This window comes from Taudactylus pleione, unplaced genomic scaffold (genome assembly GCF_031769625.1).
Source record: "Taudactylus pleione unplaced genomic scaffold, aTauple2 ptg000151l, whole genome shotgun sequence".
Taxonomy (NCBI): domain Eukaryota; kingdom Metazoa; phylum Chordata; class Amphibia; order Anura; family Myobatrachidae; genus Taudactylus; species Taudactylus pleione.
The window spans coordinates 6,628,482-6,654,850 of NW_028284553.1; the positions used below are offsets into that span (position 1 = coordinate 6,628,482).

At 45.2% G+C, this 26,369-nt stretch overlaps 1 pseudogene; it reads left to right on the forward strand.

Annotated features, from left to right (window-relative positions):
• Nucleotides 1–24,771: 24,771 nt before the first annotated feature.
• On the forward strand, nucleotides 24,772–26,105 carry LOC148522212 (poly(rC)-binding protein 2-like; annotated as a pseudogene).
• Nucleotides 26,106–26,369: the final 264 nt, after the last annotated feature.

Consider the following 26,369-nt stretch of genomic DNA (forward strand, 5'->3'; position numbering starts at 1 on the left):
TTCCCAAAGAAACATCTGCCATTTGTGGGCGGCCCTACTGACATCACACGTGATGTCAGTAGTGAACTTCCTGCTCTATTAGAGCAGGAAGTTTACTGGGGCTTGTGGTGGACGAGACCCTACCACAAAGGTCTTGTCGCAAGCCCGATGTTTGCGATAATCGTGACCATTGTCAGGCTGCCTGCCAAAGCTGTGGGTGGGCACCTACAGCTTAGCGAGTGGCCTGGTGGCCGGTAAAAGAAAAACCTGGCCGGCCCTGATTCAGAGCGAGCGCTTGCATATAGCGATCACCTCTGAATCAAGGCCTATTTTTCACAAAAAAAATCAAATGTGTTGACCAAGAATGAGGTCTCAAGTATTCAAGCAAAAAAAAACTTTTATTATCTAAAATGTTTAGCACATAATAAACTCACCAAAATAACACATATTAAATGCATAATAATATAATATAAAAGTAAAATCAATAAGATGCAAATATGACAAATAAAAGTACTTCTCAAGATACTAGTACTGCACAAGCTCATTTTTATAAATTAAATACCTTGGTATATAGACTGAAGATGCTAATGTCCAATGTCTGTGTCCCCAAAAACAGGAGGATGGAGGGAGTGGGTACCCCTGTTTTGGGGATTACAGACACTAGTGATTGTTCACCTATAAAGTGATTTTTAACATCTGTAATACTAGTCCAACATCAAGAGTATGTTTATATACCTGTCAACTGAGGTACAGATAGAGGACTCGGTGGATGTCAGCGCTGAGAGGTGGTGCTAAAGGTGCTAACTGCAGAAGCACATGACCCAGCGTCTGAACAGTGAAAGACTGGGTGGAGGTGATTAGCCCTGGATGGCAGCACTGAGAGATGATGAAGGCAGAACACCCAGCTGGAGGCTGTGCAGTGCTGTGTGGAGGCCAATGTGAGATAGCTGCCAGCCACTGAAGTGAAGTGCTAAGGTAGCCACCTGAGGACTAGGAGTTGTGCAGTGCCAGTGAGATTGTCTTTGTGAGTACAGCATGACCGGAGTCCCACAGCAATAAGGGGAGAAGCTGGAGTTAGTGGCCGGGCAGAGCTGGGATTTAAGCCCTGAATGGACTTAGCAGTCAGCACAGCCACTGGATGGAGCATTGCAATAACAGGATGGAACAATGCAGCCCCAGATGGAAAAATGCAGAACCAGAAGGAGCAATGTAGCCCCTGGATAGACAGAGCCCCTGAATGGAACAGTATTTCCCCTGGATGGAACAGTACAGCCCCTGGATGGAACAATATAGCCCTTGGATGGAACAATACAGCCCCTGGATGGAATATAGCCCCTAGATGGAACAATATAGCCCCTGGATGGAAAAGTAGAGCCCCTGGATGATACAGTACAGCCACTGGATGGGTCAGTACAGCCCCTGGATGGAACAGTACAGCTCCTGAATGGAACAGTACAGCTCCTGGATGGAACAGTACAGCTCCTGGATAGGACATCTGTGGCAAATGCAGGATTTCAAAACGGGGATTTCCAAATGCTTGATTTCAGAGCAAGTGTGTCCAGTCCATGAAGAGGGCTTAATTAGCACTTAACCAACTTAACCAGCTTTAATGTGCGTCATACAAAGTGTAATGTGTGTCATAATTCCAGGATATACAGAACCAGCAATTACAGTAAGCCATTAAATGTGGCAGTAGGTCCATCCTGTCTGAGCTAAATATATTTATTTCAGATGTAGGCACCATTCCAGAGCATTGGAGGAAGTCCGAGAGTCTGGGGGAGCAGCAGAAGAATCTAGCACTGCCCTGGACATCTGACATAGTGGTCTCCTTATGTACCAGATAGTGTATTATTATTATACAGTAATATTAACTGATGCTGTTGATGATCTATAGCAGTACACCCCTAACAGGGCATGTTTTCTAGATCTCCTAGTTGGTGCACAGGTGCATTTATTACTGGCTGCCACATGTTAAAAGATACACAGGTGGTGCTAATTATTACATTTGTGATACTGAGAAGAACATGCAGCATCAGTAAAATTCTATTATATTGCTATATCTATTTTGGTCATGGTGTGGGCTGGGGAAAGGGGTTTCCAGGCAACCGGAAACCCCCCCTGCATTTGCCTATGGACAGTACAGCTCCAGGATGAAACAGTAGAGTCCCTGGATGGATTCAGCACAGCCCTGGATGGAAACAGCTTAGCCTTTGGATGGAAACAGCACTGCTGTATGGAACAGTACAACACCAAACCAGCAGAAAACAAAAAACAAAAAACAAAAACATATATAAATATATATATATATATATATATATATATATATATATATATAACTGATTTTTAAACTGTTTTATTTTATAATTTTTTTAATTTAAACTGGTGTGTTTTTACAACCAACTGACAATGCTCATAGTCACAGTTCTGCTTTTCGAAGTTGTTGAACGCAATGGGCTATGGCCTGTGGACTCACTGCAGAACCAGTGTGTGACAGAAGAAAGGGAAAGGATGGACACAGCCCACCTGGATGGGCACAACATAGTGTTTTCTGTGCCACTTGGTCACTTACCTCTCCTGCTGTGCTGTGATCCATGGCAAGGTGCCATCATCCTTTGTCCATTCTGGATGCACAGACTTCAGTTTTATCTGCCTGTTAGGTCACAATCCACATCAGAGCCTAGCCTGGAGTACTGCTATGAAATGTTCTGATCACCTGACCACTGTCCATCCAATCCTATGCTAGGCTGAGCTTCCCTGAACAACCTAAAACTGCTCAGCCACTTACAGCTAACCCATGGGTATAAGCTTAATCCATGGAGTGCAAGCTGCTATGGGGCCCATCTTTCTTGTCAAAGTTACATGTGTTATATACATTTTTCACCATTGAGTGGTACATAGGGGCCCTTTCAAACTTTTGCTATGGGGCCTAAAAATACCTAGGTATTATTATTACTAGTTATTTATATAGCGCACACATATTCCACAGCTCTTTTACAGACAATATTTGGCCAATCAAATCAGTCCCTGTCCCAGTGGAGCTTACACTCTATGGCCCTCATTCAGAGCCGTACGCTCTGAGCAGAGCGCACGCTCTGCATGAGGGCCGGGCTCCATTTTCATGGAGCGTCCTCCTGGACGCTCGTATAGCTGTGGGTCACCACCCACAGGCTATACGAGCGTGCATTTTGATGGCCGCGATGGTCATGACCATCGCGACCATCGAAATTGCGAGCCGGAGCCTGCGGTTGAGGTTTTCAACCGCAAGCTCCGGAGTGATTTTGGCTCTATCAGAGCCAAAATCACTCCCACTGACATCACTAGTGATGTCAGTGGGCCGGCTTCTGATGGGAGGCGTTCCCGTGGGAACGCCCCCGTCAGGGAGGCACGCCCCCGGCATGCCCACCAAAGGGGGCGTGCTGTCAATCAACATTGACAGCACGCCCCCTTTGATCGGACACAACGAGCGAAGGAAAGTCCTTCGCTCGTCGTGTCTGGCGCATGCGCACGACGGAGCTCCCTCCGTCGTGCGCATGCTCAGTGCAGACCATCGACCCACTTGCGAGCGGACAGCCGCTCGCGAGTGGGTCTGAATCAGGCCCTATATTCCCTAACACACACACATACACACTAAGGTTAATTGGTTCCCCAAAAAATTAACCCATCAGTATATTTTTGATTGTCGGAAAAAAACGGAGCACCCGGAGGAAACCCATGCAAGCACAGGGAGAATATACAAACTCCACACAGTTAGGGGCATAGTGTATATCGAACCTATGACCTATGTGCTAACCATTACACCATCTGTGCTGCCCAGTTATGCACCTGATTTCATCCACTGGCTCTAGCAAATTGCCAGTACAACACAGAGCCTATGCTACTCTGAGCTCCTGTAATACTGTCCTCAGAAGTGCAGTTCTGCTATCCTGCTGTATTGCTACTGTTGACCCAGTCCTTACTGGGTGAAGCTACTGCTGAACTCTGTGACTAATTTCCTAATTAGTGCCGTTCCTAGCAATATTTATTCCAGAATTCAGATAGCTGATATCTTGGCTTCACCTCCAGAATCTAGAGCCAGGTATCTATTAGTTTGCAAGATTACAGCATTGTTAGAGACTGTGACTTTGCCTATGGTGTACAGTAGTGCAAGCAGGGGGTTTCTGAGTACCCTGAAATCCCCCCTGACAGACTGGAGTTTAGGGACCATGGGCCTGATTCAGACCCACTCGCGAGCGGCTGTCCGCTCGCAAGTGGGTCGATGGTGTGCACTGCGCATGTGCACAATGGAGGGAGCTCCGTCGTGTGCATGCGCGAGACGCGATGAGCGAAGAACTTTCCTTCTCTTGTTGTGTCTGATCAAAGGGGGCGTGCTGTCAATGTTGATTGACAGCACGCCCCCTTTGGTGGGCGTGCCGGGGGCGTGCCTGTGAGATGGAGGCGTTCCCAAGGGAACGCCTACCGTCAGAAGCTGGCCCCACTGACATCACTAGTGATGTCAGTGGGAGTGATTTTGGCTCTGATAGAGCAAAAATCACTCCTGGCCCTGCGGTTGAAAAACTCAACAGCAGGCTTCTGGTCGCAGTGGCGATGGTCGCGATGGTCAAGACCATTGTGACCATCATCCTGCACGCTCGTATATGCTGTAGGTGGTGACCCACAGCTATACGAGCGTCCAGGAGGATGCTCCATATTTATGGAGGTGGGCCCTGATTCAGAGCGAGCGCTCTGGTCAGAGCGTCCGGCTCTGAATCAGGGCCCATATTCATAAACCCCAACCCCTTGCAGCAAATTGTCGCGACTCGCAGGTCAATATGGAGGAGGCAGAGCCAATATGATGCAATTATTTGGAATCAAGTAATTTGTCCCCACCACCTAATGATTCACCTGTGAATCACAGCAAAATTGCTGCGAGGGGATGGGGCTTAAGAACATGGTGCCAACCTTCTAGATCCTGTCCCTATCAGATCTGCTGCAAGGTAAGTTTTTAGTAATGTACTGTGTTTGTGACACATGTATGTATGTATGTGTGTGTGTATGTATGTAAGTTATGTGTGACATGAATATGTGTGTATATCTATATGCATGTGTGTATGTATATATGTATGTACACACACATATATATATATATATATATATATATATATATATATACACATACATATATATTTACATACAGTATATATATTTCCAATGCAAAGGTGCAGCACTTGGACAAATTTATGTAGACATAGGCTGTGATGGTGTCAACGTTTCAGTGCTCTTTAATCAGGACTGTCATCAAGATAAGCAAAGTAAGACTAAATAAAATCACTCTCCTTATAACCGAGAGAAAGACCACCATGTGAAGATGCCGGAAGACCGGACCTGAGACATCAGGAGTCATCCTCCGTGTCAAGGGAATGACATCATCTGCATGCACACCACCCATAGTGTTTGACAGAAACCCATCACCAGAGATATAATACAGCTAGAAAGATACACAATACAAATGCTAAAAAAATATATATAAAAGGGACACAGTACAACCAAGAATAGCAACACATAGGCTGAACATAATATCTTATACAGATCTAAAGTTTATTTACTAAAACATGTAAGAGGTAAATAATAATTTAAACCCTGGGGAAAACCACATCAAGGTGCTGTATCCAGCTGTAACAGTAAGGTTTCATGATCACCACCTCAATTGAGAGGTGGTATATGGTAAATCATCCAATATTTAAGGCAAGATAAGTTATGACCTGTAGAGAGGAAGTGATGTGCTATAGGTTGATCGCTGGAACCATTCAGCAAGGCAGAATGTATGGTGGAACGATGTACAGTCATCCATTTCTTAAATTTACATTCGGTCTTACCTATGTAACATAAGCCGCATGGGCAAAGAATTTGATAAATAACAAAAGAACTATTACAGTACAAATGATGGCATATATGATATGTTCTGCCAGAATGGGGATGGTTAAACCGATCGCCAGGTATAAGATACCGGCAGGTCATGCAAGGAAATCTAAAACAACCCATCTTTTTAGAACTCATAAAGTATTTAGGGGCAGTGGTATCCAGCCCGGTAACATCTGATTTAACCAGCAAGTCTCTGAGTCTCTCTCCTCTAGAGTAGCATGGTATCAATTTAGTTTGCTATAAACCTAAGTCATTATCCAATTGGATAATTGGCCATACATTTTTGGCAGTGTGATTGATAGAAGTAGAGGCCCTATTGAATTTTGTGACCCCAGGTTGAAACGGCTGTCATGCCAAAGAGCATTTACTCTTATTGAGAAGCGCTTGACGATCCAAAGCAAGGACCCAACAGTATTTCTAGTCATAATGAGATCTTGCTGGTTGTAACCCCACTTACTAAACTTGTCAACCATGTCATCTAATTGTAAAGCTGCAGTAAAGGGGTCGCTATTGATTCTCATGACCCGAAGCATCTTGAGAGATTGGTAACCCAGATTTAAGGCTTTTTGGGTGACAACTGACCTGATGTAAAAGAGTATTGCGATCGGTAATTTTGGTATATACATAAGTGACTAATTTGGTGTTAAGGTTACAAATTTTTACATCAAGAAAATTAATTTCTTGCTGACTCATGGTCAAGGTAAACTTAATGGGGCCCTCACTGTCATTATGTTCATTGATCAATTGCAGCAAATATTCTTGGGAGTCATTCCAAATTATGAATAGGACATCAATATACCTTTTTATAGAATAAAATCTTTGTTGCAATTGCAGGATCTCGAAAAAATGATTCCTGTTCCTTGCCAAATATAAAGATATTTGGGTAGGAGGGGGCCACTAAGGACCCTATTGCACATCCTGTAGTTTGTAAAAAATATTAACCATCATACATGAAAAAAATATTTGTCAATATAATTTCTAATAAACAGAGAATAATCCTAATGTGTGCATCACTGTAGTAACTCTTATTCTGTAAAGATCTACATATAGTAGCAAGACCCAAGTTGTGCGGGATGATAGTGTAGAGACGCGTCACATCCATATTGATGAGCCACACTGCAGATGGAATAGGGACAAGTTTTTGGATATTATTAAGCAATAATAAAAAGCATGGTTGTTGACAAATTAATGGTTGTAATAGAGAGTCCACATATATAGCTGCTGGCAGGAACAGAGAACCTCATGCAGACACAATAGGACATCTGGGTGGTGGTATAATCCCTTTATGCTCTTTAGGTAACGTATAAATTAACTACATGATTGGAAAATCCAGTAGTAATAATGTGCAAAGGTCTTCTGAGACAGCTTGAGTAACTCGAGCATCATGCACACAATGGGCCCGATTCAGACCCATTCACTAAGTTGTGCTCTCATGCAGCCAGAAGAGGCCGAGTATGCAAATGCCATGATCGCACAGTCTGGTTGAAGGATGCCCTCTATGCCTTAGAGAGTGACAGCAGTGCGAACTTATGCCAGTCTAAAGACTCCCACCTTTCTCTCTTAGCACTTGTCATCTCCAGGATGTGTGTAATTAATAGGTGACATTGAGAGCCATTGGAGCTGCACACAGCGCTTGAGGTAGACCCTACCCCACTGCAAGCACTGTGATCACTGCTGTCTAAAATACAACTAAGTGACATGTACAATTACACTTCTTTGTTAATTATGCACACACCTAAAATGCCATTTAGATGCCCAGACATGCCTGCATTCACTCATCCACTCCCCTATTCACAAGCACCTTCCCCTGTTACCACCCACAAACGGTGCTGTCTGTTACTAAAATTAGCATCCAGTCTGTGTTGTACGAGTGCACAATTCCCAACTGCAGTGAGTGACTCGTGCATGTGTACTTCTTTGATGCATATGCATTTGCAAATGTGTGATAATCGTCCATAGCATGCGTATGCAGCTTAGCAAATGGGTCTGAATCGGGCCCAATGTTCCAAATAGGCTGAAAACATCACAGTGAGGTCACTTGCTAATTTGCAATATGTAGTGGTATTGGATACCTGGTGCTCAATTTCGACCTTATAATCTAGTGTCTTGTAACACTATCCCACCACCCTTATCTGCTGTGCGTATGATCAATTTTTTATTGTTTAAAGCATTCTGCTCTAATGGAGAGATTTGGGTGTGGATTGAAGCTAACATTGACATTATCAGAGACTTTTTTCTCCATTAAGTGCATGAAGGTCTTAATACTTGCATAAGAAAAACTATATAAAAGGGACAGAGTACAATCAAGAATAGCGACCCATAGGTAGAACATAATATCTTATACCGATCACAAAACTCTTTTACATCAGGCCAGTTGTCACCTGAATAGCTTTAAGTCATGAGAATCAATAGCGACCCCTTTACGACAGCTTTACAATTATATGACATGGTTGACAAGTTTAGTAATCAGGGTTACAACCAGCAAGATCTCATTATGACTAGAAATGAGCTCCTTGCTCTGAATTGTCAATCACTTCTTGATCAGAATAAATGCTCTTCGGCATGACAGACAATTTTAACTTGGGTCACTAGATTCAATAGCGCATCTACTTCTATCAATCACACTGCCAAAAATGATTGCCTCTTATCCAATCGGATAATGACTTAGGTTTACAGTAAACTAAATTGATGCCATGCTACTCTAGAGGTGAGAGCCTCAGAGACTTGCTGGTTAAATAAGATGTTAATGGGCTGGGTACCACTACCCCTAAACACTTTCTGAGTTCTAAAAAGATGGGTTGTTTTAGATGTCCTTGCATGAGCTGCCGGTATATTATACCGGGCGATCGTTTTAACCATCCCCATTCTGGCAGAACATAATATCATATACCGATCGCAATACTCTTTTACATGAGGCCAGTTGTCACCTGAATAGCCATAAGTCTCAGTGGGGAAGTCCAATTGGATGCAATGCATCTGGGCGTGGCTTGACTAGGACATGATTGCTGTGATGCCATGGGTTCAGAGAGGAATGTTGAATAACATGAAAGATGAAGTTGTGCTGATGCGACTGGGTTTCATCCACTTCCTCATGCTTGATTTGTGATTTTGCAATGTACCACACACTGCCTACAGTATGTGAGTGTTTTTAATCCTTTTAGTAAAGTTCATTACTTTTATATACTTCACTATTGTGCGCCTCTTTTCATCTTTGTTCATATAGTGCAATAACCTATGGGAGAAGGGCTTATCAGGAGTGCTGCCTCTGGAATATATATGGACACTTTCTGGACTGTTTAAAAGACACAGATTGTGCAAATTTGGTTAGCCTGTCTGTTTTGGATATATATATATATATATATATATATACACACAGTATATATGAAAAAGAAAACCTTACAAAGGGCCTCATTCAGACCCACTCGCAAGCGGCTGTCCGCTCGCAAGTGGGTCGATGTTGTGCTCTGCGCATGCACACGACGGCGGGAGCTCCGTCGTGAGCATGCACCAGACGCGACGAGCGAAGGACTTTCCTTCGCTCGTTGTGTCTGATCAAAGGGGGCGTGCTGTCGATGTTGATTGACAGCACGCCCCCTTTGGTGGGCGTGCCGGGGGCGTGCCTGCGAGATGGAGGCGTTCCCAAGGGAATGCCTACCGTCAGAAGCCGGCCCCACTGACATCACTAGTGATGTCAGTGGGAGTGATTTGGGCTCTGATAGAGCCAAAATCACTCCGGGGCTTGCGGTTGAAAACCTCAACCGCAGGCTCCGGCTCGCAGTTTCGATGGTCGCGAACATCGCGGCCATCAAACTGCACGCTCATATAGGCTGTGGGTGGTGACCCACAGCTATACGAGCGTCCAGGAGGATGCTCCATTTTTATGGAGGGCGGCCCTGATTCAGAGCGTGCGCTCTGCTCAGAGCGTACGGCTCTGAATGAGGGCCTTTGTTTGCCCCTGTTCTGGTAAGTCCAATTACCATTTGTGTGGTTCACCTGTACTTCCACTCTGCTACAAGCAGGGCCGGACTGGGACTGAAAATCAGCCCTGGCATTTGAAGCAAACAGGCCCACATGCACCATATTGTGGCATGCTGATGGGGTGTTGCTGGGCCGGTGCAACATTAACCATTTGCACAAACTTATGTATCATGCTCGGGGCTAATTGTATTAAGGTGAGAGTTTACAATATGTAAAAATTTAGCAGTAGACTGACACTTTTTAAACTCGCCCAATGTAATAGAGTCCGAAAACATGCAAACTCGCCTGTTTTTAGACTCAAAAAAATAGTTAACTTTTTACATGTCTTAAACTCTCACTCTATTACATTTGGCCCTTGGTCTTCTTCCCATCCTTATCACTTCCCTTGTGTAAAGCACATGGAGCAGCAGGAAAATGCATAGAACCACAATACTTAACAAAACAAATTATATATGGTCATAGTTGCTGATATTAAGCTCCCTCCTTCCGGGAGGGAGCCTAATGCCTGCACACAGCGGGGGGCGTGGCCGGGCACTTATGCCTAATGGGTGCAGGACAAGGGGCATGTCTACACGATTGCGTCATCGTGGCCCCGCCCCCTCTTCACAATGCCGAAAATAAAGGCATTCTGAAGCAGGGGGCGGAGCCACGATGACTCGATTTAGCGCTAATCGCGTCACCGGGACCCCCACTGCGGGGGTTTCTACTTGTAGTTGGGGGGTCAGGCAAGCCGGGAGGCTTGCCTGCCTTTCCGGGGGGTCAAGAGCGGCACCCGATATTCGGGAGGCTCCCGACCAAATCGGGAGGGTAGGCAAGCCTGATATGATTAATACTGTCACAATAGTACTATGGTACAATAGTCATTCTAAGATGATGAGGATGAACATTTACACTTGTCACATCCTCCAAAGTGGGTTAGCCCCAAGCAGCAACCTGGCATAGACAAAACAAAAAAGAGCAAAAGTTCCATGTAATTATGCATACCTCCCAACATGACCCTTTCCAGGAGGGACACAATGCTCTGGTCCTGGACTTCCTTGGTAATGTATGATTGGTGGCGGCTTCCAGGGTGGGGCTACAGCACAGTTCAAAATTCAAATAGAGGAGTCACACCAACTGCCAGTGAGTCCCAGCCAGTTATGTTTGGCAGCGTGTGAAATGACAGTTAGTGTGACTCCCCTATTTGAATTTTGAACTGCGCTGAAGCCCCAACTCATACCAGGGAAGTCCAGGACCAGAGCATTGTGTCCCTCCTGGAGAGGGTCATGTTGGGAGGTATGATTATGTAATGTGGGTCTGTGTGCACACAACAAAAGTAGCAATGCTGGCTAGATTGATACAAGAAAAACAGATCTCTCTCATACAATCTTAGGGGTAAATTTACTAAAGTGAGAGTTTTTAAAAGTGAGTTTTAGAAGTGATGTTGCCCATAGCAACCAATCAGATTCTAGCTATTATCTTCTAGAAGGTGCTAGTTAAATGTTAAGTAGAATCTGTTGGTTGCTATGGGCAACATCCCTTCTAAAACTCACTTCTAAAAACTCTCACTTTAGTAAATTTACCCCTTAGAATTTAGGGCCTGATTGAGACCCGGTTGTAAGCGCTGAGCGCTCGCAACCGGGTCGATGGTGGCCCACAGCATGTGCGCACGACGGAGCCGGCTCCGTCGTGTGCATGCACGAGACCCGGATAGCGACGGGCACTCCGTCGCTCCGGGTCTCGCACCAAAGGGGGCGAGCTGTCGATGTTGAGTGACAGCTCACCCCTTTTGGTGGGCGGGCCGGGGGGGTGGCTGCCCAAACGGAGGCATTCCCATGAGAACTCTGTTAGAGCTGAAAGCTCTCTGGGGCTTGCAATGAATGAGACCCTACCACAAGGGTCTCGTCGCAAGCCCGATGGTCGTGATGGTCTTGACCATCGCAACCATCATCATGGTCGCTGGCTATAGCTGTGGGTGGTTACCCACAGCTATGCAAGTGGCCAGGAGGCCGCTCCAAAAATAACAAAAAAAAATTCACAGCATGTGCGCACGACGGAGCCGGCTCCGTCGTGCGCATGCACGAGACCCGGATAGCGACGGGCACTCCGTCGCTCCGGGTCTCGCACCAAAGGGGGCGAGCTGTAGATGTTGAGTGACAGCTCGCCCCTTTTGGTGGGTGGGCCGGGGGGGTTGCTGCCCAAACGGAGGCGTTCTCATGAGAACTCTGTTAGAGCTGATAGCTCTCTGGGGCTTGCAATGAACGGAGACATTACCACAAGGGTCTCGTCGCAAGCCCGATGGTCGTGATGGTCTTGACCATCGCAACCATCATCATGGTCGCTGGCTATAGCTGTGGGTGGTTACCCACAGCTATGCAAGCGGCCAGGATTCCGCTCCAAAAATAACATAAAAACGCCCTGATTCAAAGCGAGCGCTCTTTCAGAGCGTCCGGCTCTGAATCAGGGCCTTAGTTTTAGAGTAAACTAAACATTTGTCAGTTGTGCACAATGTAAAGCAATCTCTGATTGCAGATTCTGGTGACGCAGGGCCAGATTCAGCATGGATTGTAGTTGCTTATACGCACGCAATCGGTCGATTAATTTGCACTGTGCATGCATTGCATAGCGAAACCAGATGCTGCCTGAGGTCTCATAGCGTGTGCAGAAGCAATTCCTGAGTGAGGTCTGACCTGCCTTAACTGTGTGTATGGGTCCGATGTTACCGATTGTTTCGCTATGTTGCCAAAGTATACGGATGTGAGTAAGGGGAAGTGGGCGTCTTTATGTAAGGCTGCGATCACAATGTAAACATTTAAATGTCACCGCTAATATTAGCAACACAGTTGCGTGTGTATAACCAGAGTAGCGATCCATAGTACATCAGGCCCACAGTTTCCCAAATTGAAAATACTTTAGACAATGCTATCAGAAACTGTGTGCAAAGTTGCAAGCGATGATAAAGAATGCAACAATTGCAGCTGCCATTCAGTAGGCACATGAGGCTTTACTTATCCACCAACTGCTGCTCCCTCTATCCAAACACCCAAAAAATATTATTGTAAAGAAAAGTGTGACTTCTCATAGGCTAAGGAAAATGGATAATGCTATACTAGACCACACCTGGATGCTATTTCTCAATCACCTGCTATCTTCAGATGGTGTTAGCCAATCTCCAGAATGCATTGCATTCCAGAAATTGGTAAATTTGACATCATCGCATACAGGGCCTGATTCAGACCCAGACGCTATGCTGCGAACGCACGCTATGGGCAATAATCGCACATTTGCGTATGCGGCAATATGCGCATGCGCAAGTCACTCATTGCGGTCGGGAATTGAGCGCTCATTGGACACAGACTGGACATTACTTTGCATGACAGATAGCGATGTTTGTGGGTGGTAACAGGGAAAGGTGCTTGTGAACGGGGTAGTGGATGTGCGATGGCTGGCGTTTCTGGGCGTCTAAACAGCATTTAAGGGGTGTGCATAATTAGCAAAGAAGGGTCATTGTACACATCACTTAGTTGAATTTCAGCCTGCAGTGATCGCAGTGGAGTAGGGTTTACCTCAAGTGCTATGTACAGCTCCGATGGCTCTCGATGTTACTGATTAATCATACACTTCCTGGAGATGACGTGTGCTAAGAAAGAAAGGTGGACGGCTTTATACTCCGGCGTGCGTTTTCTCTACCATCGCTCTCTAAGACATAGCCGGCATCCTTCCACCAGACAGTGCAATCGCGGCATTAGCATACCCGGCTCCTTTTGCTCCTTTTAGCTGCAGCTTAGCATCCAGGTCTGAATGAGCTCCACAGTACCTACTAGAGATCTTAGGGGGAAGTAGCTGTCAGCGGGAATGGTGAGATTGCAGCCGGTATCAAAGAAATCTGCTGCGGTCCCTCCTTCATATATCTGGGGGAAGTTTAATATTGCGGTTGACCCCCGAAAATTGGTGTTTTCGGGAATTAATCCACAAATATGCAATGATAAATGGGTCCATTATTCTGTGTTTTACTGGCAGCTGTTACATGTTGGCAGGTTTCATATTTATAAGCCAAAGAGGAAAAACACTATGGCCTACACTACGCATAATTACCCGAGTGAGGGTTCCCTCTGAACCCTCCACGGTAATGGTGGCTGCACATTTGCCATCAGTGGGACTGCGCATGTGCTGAAGCCCCAATAGCACTCGAGGCACATTGCAGGGACGATCTCCTTTCAGAGCCCCTGTCCCTGTGGGTGCCAAATAATTCATTCCTGCAGTATGATCTCATTTTGCAATGCGATCATGGGCGGTAATGTCATGCCCAGATAACTTTGCAGATGCGATTAATCATAAATGGGTCCCTGAGTGATATGAACAGCAGAAAAATTAATGAGAAATAAAAGACATCCAGCTGAGTGATCCAAAGTTTTATACCTATCTAAATTCCCAATGTCTTGGGTAGACCTGTATACAATACCATCAGACAATCTGCCCTGTCAGGGGAGAGTGATTTAACTACCGTCTGAATGCAGACCTGTCACCGATAAAGCAAGCTGATATCTTTGTGAACCCCACTGGGGAACACAGAGATTTGAAGGGTCATCAAACTGATATTGACTTGCAGTAACACTGGGCAGAGGCAGTGGGTGACCCTGGAAAAAGGCAGTGGGTGACGACCGTAAATAGTTGACAGGCAGTGGGTGATGCTGGGGATAGGCAATGGGAGATGCTGGAGAGAGGCAGTGGCTGACAGGGAGAGGCAATGGGTGACACCATGGAAAGGCTGTGGGAGACATCAGGAAATGGGTGACAGGGGGAGGCAGTGGGTGACATAGAGGATGACAGGGAAAGGCAGTGAGTGACAGGGAGAGAGTGACAGGGAGAGGCAATGGGTGACATAGAAGATGACAAGGAAAGACAGTGTGTAACAGGGAGAGGTTGACAAGGAGAGGCAGTGGATGATGCCAGGTAGAGGGTGAAAGGCAGTGGGTGACAGGGAGAGGGTGAGGGGGAGATAGTGACACCAAGGAGAGGAAGACAGTGACCATCAGAGGGTGAAGCAGTGGGTGATGAGAAAAGATAGTGGGAGGCAGAGAGGCAGTGGGTGTCGAGTAGAGGCAGTGTTGATGCCAGGGAGAGGCAAAGGGTGACAGGGAGAAGGTGACGAGGAGAGGTAGTAAGGGAAGGAGGGAGACAGTGGGTGACAGGGAGAGGCAGTAGATGAAATATTAAATGACGGGGAGAGGCAGTGTGTGACAGGGAGAAAGTGACAGGCACTGGGCTGAATGAGGAGGGACACTGTGACTGGACTGTCTGGGGGAATTTGCTGAGCGCCACTGGGCTGATTGAGGAGCAGAGGAGGGAGACACTGGGCTGGGAGTCACTGTGATGAGGGGTCAATGAGATAGTGGAGAACACTGGGCTTGATCGGGGTAGCACTTTGTGGATAGGGGGACTGGGCAGGATGGGAATGGAATGGGCAGTGACATAGTGGTGGGAGGCGGGAACACTAGGCTGAATGGAGGATCACTGTGACTGGCTGGGAAGTAATAGATGGGGGACAGTGAGATAGGTGCAGTGGGCTGGCTGGGGAGGGAAGGGGGGAGACCCTGGGCTTGCAGGATTGGAGACACTGAGTCAGTAATTGTGGGGAACAATGGGTTGGAGAAGGGACAAACACTAGGATGGGAGCACTGACCTGCTGCTGTTTCATTTCTGCCTTGTCCCGAACACTTGCTGCAGCACCGCATGCTCACACAACAGCCTCCGGAGCAGCCCTTCAGCTCCAGCTGCTCCCTGGCAGTGCGGTGCGGCCCGGATAAGTGGGAGGAGAAGGAGTGATGCTGTGCCCAGCACGGGCGTCAGTGTCAGGCAGGCAGCTGTCATCAGTAAGTGGCTCAGCTGTGCGGATACAAGGTGGAGCCTCTCTACAGCTCCGTGTCACTCTCTGCTTTGAGGCATGAGGCAGGCAACTGGGCGTTAACTTAATGGCAGGTTGCATCATGAGCAGAGAGGAGGGGGGACAGCATTGTCCTGCCATGCATATTCTGCTTACCGCTTCACGCCTACACTGCTTGGCCCCTACCCCTGATGTCTTCAGCAGCGACTGCCTGTACAAGCAGGAGTAGGTAAAAGCACCAGTATCCGGAGTCCTCATCTTCAGCTCAGCGTCCTCTTGGGTGCATCTCATGTTCTCTGCGGCTGCGTGATGATGTCATGACTTAGGTTTCTGAAACTCTGCCCACCGAGCAGAGTTACAGGAAGCTGCTGCGCAGCTCAGGAGGGCATTTGATGTGCGGCCGGCCGGACCGGCCCATCTGTCCATCGGCCCTTCTGGCATTTGCCAGAAGTGCCAGATGGCCAGTCTGGCCCTGGCTACAAGGAATCCTTAATCCACAGCAGTATAATTATCCTGTGGTCTGATTCAGCATTGCTTCACTTCTGATTCATCTCTGGCCCACCACTAATCAACTGTGTGTTGCCTAGCTCAGTCCTTACTGAGTGAAGCTCAACTGTGCTCTGGTTACATTACTGTAATTTGTTGTCAAGCTGGTGTAGTTCTATTGTATTTACAGCAATAACTTTTTATGTCATTCTACTCCAGTTTAATCAGCATCTCAAGTTGCACAGGTAATTCCAGCCTTCTCCTGTTTTCTGAATCTTTGGTACACCTGTGCAAAGCATCCACATGTCTGCTCAGGTATATTAGCCACTCCTGCTGTTCTGGTTCAGTGCCAGATTACTGCATAGTTACCATCCATTCCGGTGTTTGGTCTGTATCTGGTCCTGTCATCATTAGAGTGCTCACAGACTACAGACAAAATTGAGTCCAAGCCTTGTAAATACTTCTGCCAAGATCTACCACTCAAGTGTCCTGGACTACAGAACCAAGTAAGTGTTTTTATAATTATCAAGTAACAACTAGAGATGTGTGCCCACCCCCATGTTTTGGTTTTGGTTTTGGATCTGGATCTCCCCTGGTTTTGGATCTGGATTGGTTTTGCGAAATCCTCACCTCCGTGTTTTGTTTTCGTGTTTTGGTTTTGGATCTGGATTTTTTCTTAAAAAAATAAAAAAAACAGCTAAAATCACATAAAATATATTTCCACTCATATCCAGTAAATTTTGACCACCTCACAGCTCACAAGGGGACCAGGAAGTGTGCTTTCAAAAAATAAATAAACAAATGACTTAAATAATTATTTGCAAATCTTCTATAAACTGGCATTTCCAAACCTGTAGAGGGACATAAAAAAAAAACATAGGCCCTCATTCAGAGCCGTACGCTCTGTGCAGAGCGCACGCTCTGAATGAGGGCCGGGCTCCATGAAAATGGAGCATCCTCCAGGATGCTCGTATAGCTGTGGGTCACCACCCACAGGCTATACGAGCATGCATTGTGATGGCCGCGATGGTCGTGACCATCGCGACCATCGAAATTGCGAGCCGGAGCCTGCGGTTGAGGTTTTCAACCGCAAGCTCCGGAGTGATTTTGGCTCTATCAGAGCCAAAATCACTCCCACTGACATCACTAGTGATGTCAGTGGGCCGGTTTTTGACGGGAGGCGTTCCCGTGGGCCATAGTTAGCTCAAACTGCCGTTGTTCCCACTGTCCACTTAACCATATGAGATATATTGTATAAGTGGAACTGAGCAGCAAATGCAAAATTTCTGACCTAAGGTTTAAGTATTACATTGTGCGACTGTGCCATGCCTGCTTGCTGGCAAATTTTTTTTTCATCCCAGAAGGGGACCTGGAAGAGTGCTTTCCAAAAATAAATCTTCTGTTCTGTTTCCCAACCTGTAAAGGGTCATTAAAAAAACAGATTTAGTTAGTGGCCTTCAAATTGCCATTGTTCCCACTGTCTTGGACTGGAGCAACCATGGCGACTGAATTAGTGTCATAAAGAAGAGGATGCTGCAAACTGGGTGTCATGTTATGAGTTGGCCATATGGGGTATGTTGCTGTTAAGGGATCAGGCTGGTTATCAGTGGACACATTATTGTAATTGTTGTTATTCTGGTTTGCCATCCCCTGAAGGGTGTTTACCAACAGACAGAGACTACCTACCTATCAGCTCAGGCATAGACAGTTCTTGAGGAACAGAGCTCTTTTCTCTGGATGGAAGCCAAATAGGTGGGAGCCCCTGTTCCAAGGTAAACATTTGAAGCTCTTATTCTCTCCACAACATCTATGATAGAAGACAAAAATGTCATTGGGGACATCTAGCTCCTCTTTCTGTACCCTGCTTACCCTTTTTGGACAGTAAATCCAGCATGGATGGTTTGGAAGAAGGCCTTGCAACAGATGGGGATGGTCATTATCAAGACCTGGTCCCCCAGTGGGTGTAGTCTGGGAGGTATTGGTTGGCATGCAGGCAACAGAATAACAAAGGCCTCCATGTCGTCTGTACATACTGTTCCATATTTCATTTTGCCATTCAGGTAGGAATAAACTAGTGGGCTACAGAACACAGTGACAGAATCACTGGATGTCTTAGTGCATTCAGGCCAAATATTATCCATGAATTCCCAGACAAATTCCGGACAGATGAATCCTTTGCTTGTAATAGTCTTTGGCTATTATAACACCTACCTTTGCCAAGAATTACCAGACACTTTGAAGGCTGTAACTTTGAACTGTTTTATAGAAAACATGTGAATGAAACCTTTCCATACTGCAGAAAATGATGGAGAAATCCCTTGAAGTTCAGCACCTAGAGCATCTTTTTTCATGTTCACTGAGGCCTCTCCTGACTGTGAAGAAAGATTCTCCACACTGTAGTCTTCCATTGTGACTTTTTAATGGTGATTTCAATGTTGTCCACTTGCTGAGATCCATCTCATCTGAGGGTTGTGTTTTCCCCATGCAAACGAGACAATTCACATTCAGAAGGTGACTCTTATGTTTAGCCATCTGGCTATAATACCCACCTTTGCCAGGAATTACCAAAGATTATTACAAGCAAAGGATTCATCTGTCTGGAATATGTCTGGGAATTCATGGATCATATTTGGCCTGAATACACTAAGACATCCAATGATTCTGTCACTGTGTTCTGTAGTCGACTTTATTCTTACCTGAATCGCTAACTGAAATACGTAGTAAGCACAGACAACATGGAGGCCTTTTTTATTCTGCTGCCTGCATGCCAACCAATACCTCCCAGACTACACCCACTGGGGGGACCAGGTCTTGAAAATGACCATCCCCATCTTTTGCTAGGCATTCTTCTACCAAACCATCCATCCTGACTTCCTATCCAAAAAGGGTGAGTAGGGTACAGAAAGAGGAGCTAGATGTCCCCGATGACATTTTTTTTCATCTATAATAGATGGTGTGGAGAGATAAGAGCTTCAGATGTTGGAACAGGGGCTCCCACCTATTTTGCTTCCCTCCAGAGAACAGAGCTATGTTCCTTAGGAAGTGTCTATGCCTGAGCTGATAGGTAGGTAGTCTCTGTCTGTTGGTAAACACCCTTCAGGAGATGGCAACCCAAAATAACAACAACAACAACAACAACAATAATAATAATGTGTCAACTGATAAATTATGATAAATATCCTGATCCCTTAACAGCAACACACCCCATATGGCCAACTCATAACATGGCAGCCAGTTTGCAGCCTCCTCTTCCTTATGACACTAATCCAGTCACCATGGTTGATCAATCAGCCATGAGTGGTCCACCAAATTGTTGGCCTTCTACATTCTAACATCATATTCACATATCTAAGAAGTGGACAGTGGGAACAATGGCAATATGAAGGCCACTAACTAACTGTTTTTTTAATGTCCCTGTACAGGTTGGGAAATTCATTTACAGAACAGAAGGTTTGCAAAGGATTACTTAAGTCAATTGTTTATTTATTTTTGGAAAGAACACTTCCTGATCCCCTTCTGGGATGAAAAAAATCCACACCCAGCAAGCAGTCATGGCGCTCAAGAAAGAATTCCCAAGAAAGACACAAAGTAAGACTTAAACCAAAGAAATGTTGCATTTAATGCTCTGTTCCGCTTGTTCACATATCTCATATGATTAAGTGGACAGTGGGAACAATGGCAGTTTGAAGGCCACTAACTAAATCTGTTTTTTTAACGTCCCTGTACAGGTTGGAAAATTCCTTTACAGAAGGTTTGCAAAGGATTATTTAAGTCAATTGTTTTTTGGAAGCACTCCTCTGGGATGAAAATCCACTCCTAGCCGCAGAAGCAGGCACAGGATTCTCAAGAAAAACACAACGCAAGGTCTTAAATCAGGGGTAGCCAACCTCGGTCCTCGAGAGCTTACCTTTTCCAGACAACCTAGCTCGTGCACAGGTGTATTCATTACTCACCAAAACATTTAGAAATATCCACAGGTGGAGTTAATTATTATAGTTTTGATTCTGTGAGGAGACCTGGAAAACATATACTGTTGGTAGCTCTCGAGGACCAGTGTTGGCTACCCCTGCCTTAAATCACAGATTTTACACTTGTGCACATATCTGGGCTGGTTAAGTGGCACTTTGAGGCCACTTACTATGTTTTTTTATGTCCCTGTACAGGTTGGGAATTGCCTTTAGAAGGATTGCAAAGATTATTTAAGTCAATTGTTTATTTGTTTTTAGAAAGCACTCTTCCTGGTCTCCTTCTGGGATGAGAAAATCAACTCCCAGCAGCTGCAGTCATGCTCAAGGATTCTTCTATGGCAAGGACTGACGTAAATGTACTGTATCACTTTTTTTTGTAAATGCCTCCTCCCCTCCCCTTCTCCCTCATAAATTTTCTTTTGAATCAAAAAACAAAATTAAACTTACTACCAATCAACCCTTCCTGTACTTGCCCAACCTTCAACTACATACATACTCCAACTCCCTTAGGCCTCTTTTGAATAATAAAAGTGTTTCCTGGCGTTTGAAGTTGAACTGCCATGTGTTTGTGCCGCTCACTGCTGCAGCTTAGCTTATTCAGCCATCTATCTTGGTACAAATTTGGGCCTAAACAAGAAGAACAAATCAATATTGTGAGCTGTAAGGTGGTCAAAATTTACTGGAAATTAGTGTAAATAAATCTTATTGAGGTTTATTTACACTAATTTACAGTAAGAACAAAAAAAGCCAATTTTATGTGATTTTAGCTTTTTTTATTATTTTTTAAGAAAAAGTCCAGATCCAAAACCAAAACACGAAAACAAAACACGTAGGTGAGGTTTTGGTAAAACCAATCCAGATCCAAAACCAGGGGAGATCCAGATCCAAAACCAAAACAAGGGGGTCGGAGCACATCTCTAATAAAAAGCTAGTGCTGCAAATACAACAGAAATGCACCAGCTTGATAACAAATTAATGTAAGCAGAGCACAGTTGAGCTTCACTCAGTAGGGACTGAGCTAGGCAACACACAGTTGATTAGTGGTGGGCCAGAGATGAAGCAGAAGTGAAGAAATGCTGAATCAGACCACAGGATAATTACATTGCTGTGGATTAAGGATTCCTTGTAGCAGAGTGAAAGTACAGGTGAACCACATAGATGGTAATTTGACTCAGTACAGGCAAAGTCACAGTCTCTAAAGTCTCTAACAATGCTGAAATCTTGCAAACTAAAAGATAGCTGGCTCTGGATTCTGTAGGTGAAGCCACGATATTAGCTATCTGATTTCTGGAACAGGTATTGCATTTGCTAGGAAAGGCACTAATTAGGAAATTAGTCACAGAGTTCAGGAGCAGCTACACCCAGTAAAGACTGAGTTAACAGCAGCAATACAGCAGGATAGCAGAACTACACTGCTCAGGAGACTAGTTCAGGAGCTTAGAGTAACATAGGCTCTGTGGGAACTGAGTTTAGATGTTGTACTGGCAATTTGCTAGAGCCAGTGGAGGAACCAGGGTGCATAACTAGGTATTGGAAGGCCTCATAGCAAAAGTTTGTAAAGGCCCCCATGTACCTCCCAATGGTGATAAATATATATAATACATGTAACTTTGACAAGGAAGATGAGCCCCCAAAGCTCTGGGCCCCATAGCAGCTGCAATCCTTGCACCTATGATAGTTATGCCCATGGATGGAACTTATACCCCTGGGTTAGCTGTGATAGGCTGAGCAGAATAAGGTGGTTCAGGGAAGCTAAATCTGGAATAGGATTGGATGGACTGTGGTCAGGGGATCAGAAAATGTCACAGCAGTACTCCAGTTTGTTATTGAGAAATTCTGAAAAATATATTAAAGTAGTAAAGTGAAGTAAATTGTGCTTACCTGTCATCCTTAGGGTCAATAATGTGGTTGTGGACAGGTTTGAGCTTCTGTTTGTCCACATAATTATGTTACACTGACAATAAATAATTTGATTTGGTGCTGGACCACCAACTTCAGGCACCCCTACAAGTGTCCCGAGGCACCAAAGGATACCACGGCGCACAGCTTGGAAACCACTGGCCTAGCAGGCAGAGAAAACTGAAATCTTTGCATCCAGAATGGACAAGGGACACTGACACCTTGCCATGGATCATAGCATGACAGGAGAGGTAAGTTACCCAGTGACACAGAATACACTGTGTTGTGTCCATCCAGGTCGGTTGTATCCATCCAGCTGTGCATCCACTCCCTGTCTTCTGTCAAACATGGGTACTGCAGTGAGTCCACAGGCCATAGCCCATTGTGTTCAACAACTTTGAAATGCAGCACTGTGACTCTGAGCATTGTCAGTTGGTTGTAAAAAAAAACCTGTTTAAATTAAAAAAAAATGTAAAATAAATATAATATAATAATATATATATATTTGCTGGTTTGGTGTTGTACTGTTCCATCCAGCAGTGCTGTGTCCAGGGCCAGCAACAGAAATCTTGGGGCCCGGTACACTGGTTTCTCTGGGGCCCCTTTCCGCCACCCCCACCACCACCCTCTGCACACAGGGCCTGCTTTAGAGATGGACGGATTTGCAGAGCTGCACACAAGTGAATGTGCAAATCTGTCCATCTCAGATGCAAATACAGAACGAAGTATCAGACACCTCCTTCTTCCATTTGTGATCTCAGCACTGTGACCGATGTCACAGGCTGGGATCTCCCTCGCAACTTGTTTGCGATGGTTGCTCCTTTGGTCAGGTTGCAGAAGCTGAAGCTTCCTACAGCCTGAATGGGTACTGGTCACTTACAAAGAGACCACGGTCTTATCCCTTCCAAGAATGGTGACCAGCCATGCCCCTGCTCCACTCCCGAAATACAGCAGCATGACAATCATGCTGTAACCTGGAAATTTCAGAGATGTACAGTACATGCATCATCAAATGGACATACATCTCTCAATCAGGCCCACATTCTACCTCTTTTCAATATACATGTTGTGCTAGTTCACAAGATCCAGCCCAACTCCAGTCATGCTAAAAACAAAAAATCAATCAATCAAAGTGTCTTTTATATTTTTCGTGTGTGCTTGTGGGTGTTAGGCTTAACCACTGAAGCGCGCAAGAGCCAGCCAGCAACGCAAGTTGCAACCTTGTGCTGCCCAACTCCAGTCGTTCTCCAAAAAATATGCAATAAAAGTGTCTTATATTTTATTTTTCTTTGTGTGCTTGTGGGTGTTAGGCTTAACTGCAGTAGCACACAAGTGCCAGCCAGCAATGCAAGTTGCAACCTTTTGCTGCCCAACTCCAGTAGTGATCAATTGGTGCTCTGGGCCCAAGATCTTCTGGAGCTAACAAAAAATATAAATCATCATTTGTCTTTTTTTCTAATATTTTTTGTGTACGCATGACTGCACGTGTGTGAATTTTTTAACCGTACCTTGGCTACACTATTGGTGATTGTGGCACTGCTTCAAGACTGCAGAAAATATGGAGGGCTGTCACATGACAGGAGAGCAAGGCCAAGAACCACATGTTGTAGCTGCCACCAGCAGTGCAAGGCTGGTAACTTCCTCGTCCTCTAGGAAGGCCCATACCCCAGGGCTTAAGTCACACCATTGATATGGAGAAGCAAGTTTTACTAAAGTTAAGAAAAAAAAAGGTAAAGGATATTTGCCTATAGATAAACAAAAAATTTGCAATATGCCATTCACTACTCGAGGTGGCAAGGAAAGGATAAGGCCTTGGCCTTCTTACTTTATGAAGAAGACTGCTGATTCTGATAGGCCTTCAGCTTGTAGTAGTAGTGGAGGTGGTCCAATTAAAAATGTGAAAGTTGTTAAGACAGCTCTGGAAAAACCAACTGTGTGCCCTGAGAAATAGAAATCACAACTCCCTGAGGAGAGTGCTAGTGTGTTAGCGGTTGTCATGTGTGAGCCTGACCTAAATACTAGTGTACTGGAGGATCCTCCACGTTCCAACATTTGTGTGCCCATGGTAAATGTGGGGAAGGGCAGTCAACATCTTGCATACATAGTCATTGAGGATGCTTCTGTGGAATTGCACATGAAGGAGGAAGATATTTTGGTAGTTGAAGGCGCTAAGGATGATGAGGATGTTGATGATGAGGAAGTTGGTGATGAGGATGTTGATGGCGAGGATGTCCTTTGTGTAAGTAAGGCAACAGCTGTTGCCCATGGTTTGAAAAAGCCAAATCCCATTGTTGTCATGCCGGGACAAAAGACAAAAAATCTTCTTCTCACGTGTGAAATTTCCATCCCAATCCAGACAACAGTTGTCAAGCCATATGTGCCCATTGCCATGCAAGAGTGAGTAGAGGGAGGGACCTAAACCACCTAGGAACCTCCTCCTTGTTACGTCACTTTAAGCGCATTCATCAAATATCAAAGTGTATGTCGCCAAGTTCCAAAACTCAAAACATAACAAGTCCAGTGTCACCTACCTGCTCCCTCTCTGTGGGATCCAAGCACCTTTGATCTCCAACACCAACACCTGCATCATCACCTACATCCTCATTCATGATCGGAAGTATTTAAAAAAAAACAATTGACTGTTAAACAGTCCTTTGATAGAGGAAGTAAGTATAACAGCTGTCTGGGGTATCACGTTCTCGGTCCCACAAAGCCTGCTCCTGGCGGCCACATCTCGTCCTGTATAACAGCTCGGAAGGCTTCTTATCATGGACACCAGTGTTATTGAAGGCGGCCTGAATGTCACTCTCACCATCAGACTGTTGATGCATGGCAAGGAAGTGGGCAGCATCATCGGAAAGAAAGGGGAATCTGTTAAAAAGATGCGTGAAGAGAGTGGGGCTCGGATAAATATATCTGAAGGCAATTGTCCTGAAAGAATCATCACCTTAGCAGGTCCAACAAATGCCATCTTCAAAGCATTCTCAATGATCATTGATAAACTGGAAGAGGATATCAGCAGCTCCATGACTAACAGTACTGCATCTAGTAAACCACCAGTTACTCTGCGTTTGGTGATGCCCGCGAGCCAGTGCGGATCCCTCATTGGGAAAGGAGGCTGTAAAATTAAGGAAATCAGAGAGAGTACAGGGGCTCAGGTCCAAGTGGCAGGGGATATGTTGCCTAATTCCACAGTGTGAGCAATCACTATTGCTGGTATTCCCCAGTCCATCATAGAATGTGTCAAGCAGATCTGTGTGGTAATGCTGGAGTCTCCTCCGAAGGGAGTCACCATCCCATATCGGCCAAAACCCTCCAGTTCTCCAGTGATTTTTGCAGGTGGTCAGGTGTTGCGCCAGGCCGGAGGGCACGCATGTGAGACTGACCTGTGGGAAGGGCGGAGATCCCACACAGGGGGAGTCTTCCTAGATGCTGTGGATCTCCATGGGGCCTACACCATTCAAGGACAGTATGCCATTCCCCAGCCTGATCTGACCAAGTTACACCAACTGGCAATGCAGCAATCCCACTTCCCCATGTCCCATAGCGGCAATACCAGATTCAGTGACAGTATGACTAAAGCTGATGAAGTAGTGCTACTGGAAACTGTTCAAAAATTAGTCTCTTCAAAAGCCTACCCTCATGTGTACTACTTGACTACAAGCTCCAAGTGCAGAGGAAGGGAAGATCAATATTACACAGACAAAGCTTAAGGAGGTATTGATGCTTCATCTCAGACAACCTCCCATGAACTTACCATTCCAAATGATCAGATCGGTTGCATCATTGGACGTCAGGGAGCTAAAATAAATGAGATTCGCCAGATGTCTGGCGCACAGATTAAGATTGCTAACCCTGTGGAAGGTTCCACTGATCGCCAGGTTACAATCAACAGCCAGCATTAGTTTGGCCCAATATCTTATCAATGTCAGGCTTTCTTCAGAAGCTGGTGGCATGGGAAGCAGCTAAACATCATCCAGCATCTTCCTATTTAGCTCATGTCAGTCAACTTAGCCCTGCAACAGAATTTTTTTTTTCTTCTCCAGGTTTTAACTAGTTCGCAACATTTTCAGTTACATTGTGCTTTGCCTCATGCACTCGTCAACTTTTTTTTTCCTTATTGTCAGCATTTTAACTTTTTTTTTTTTATCACTGATGCCATGATGGCTGTGCTAGTATTAGATGGTGAAATAATAAAAAATGAGGATGATAGTGTAGAGGAAGTGCAAAAGTAGGAGGAGGTGGAAATTTGTGTCCTATCTGATTCTAATGTGGATGTTGATGATAAGGATGTAGTT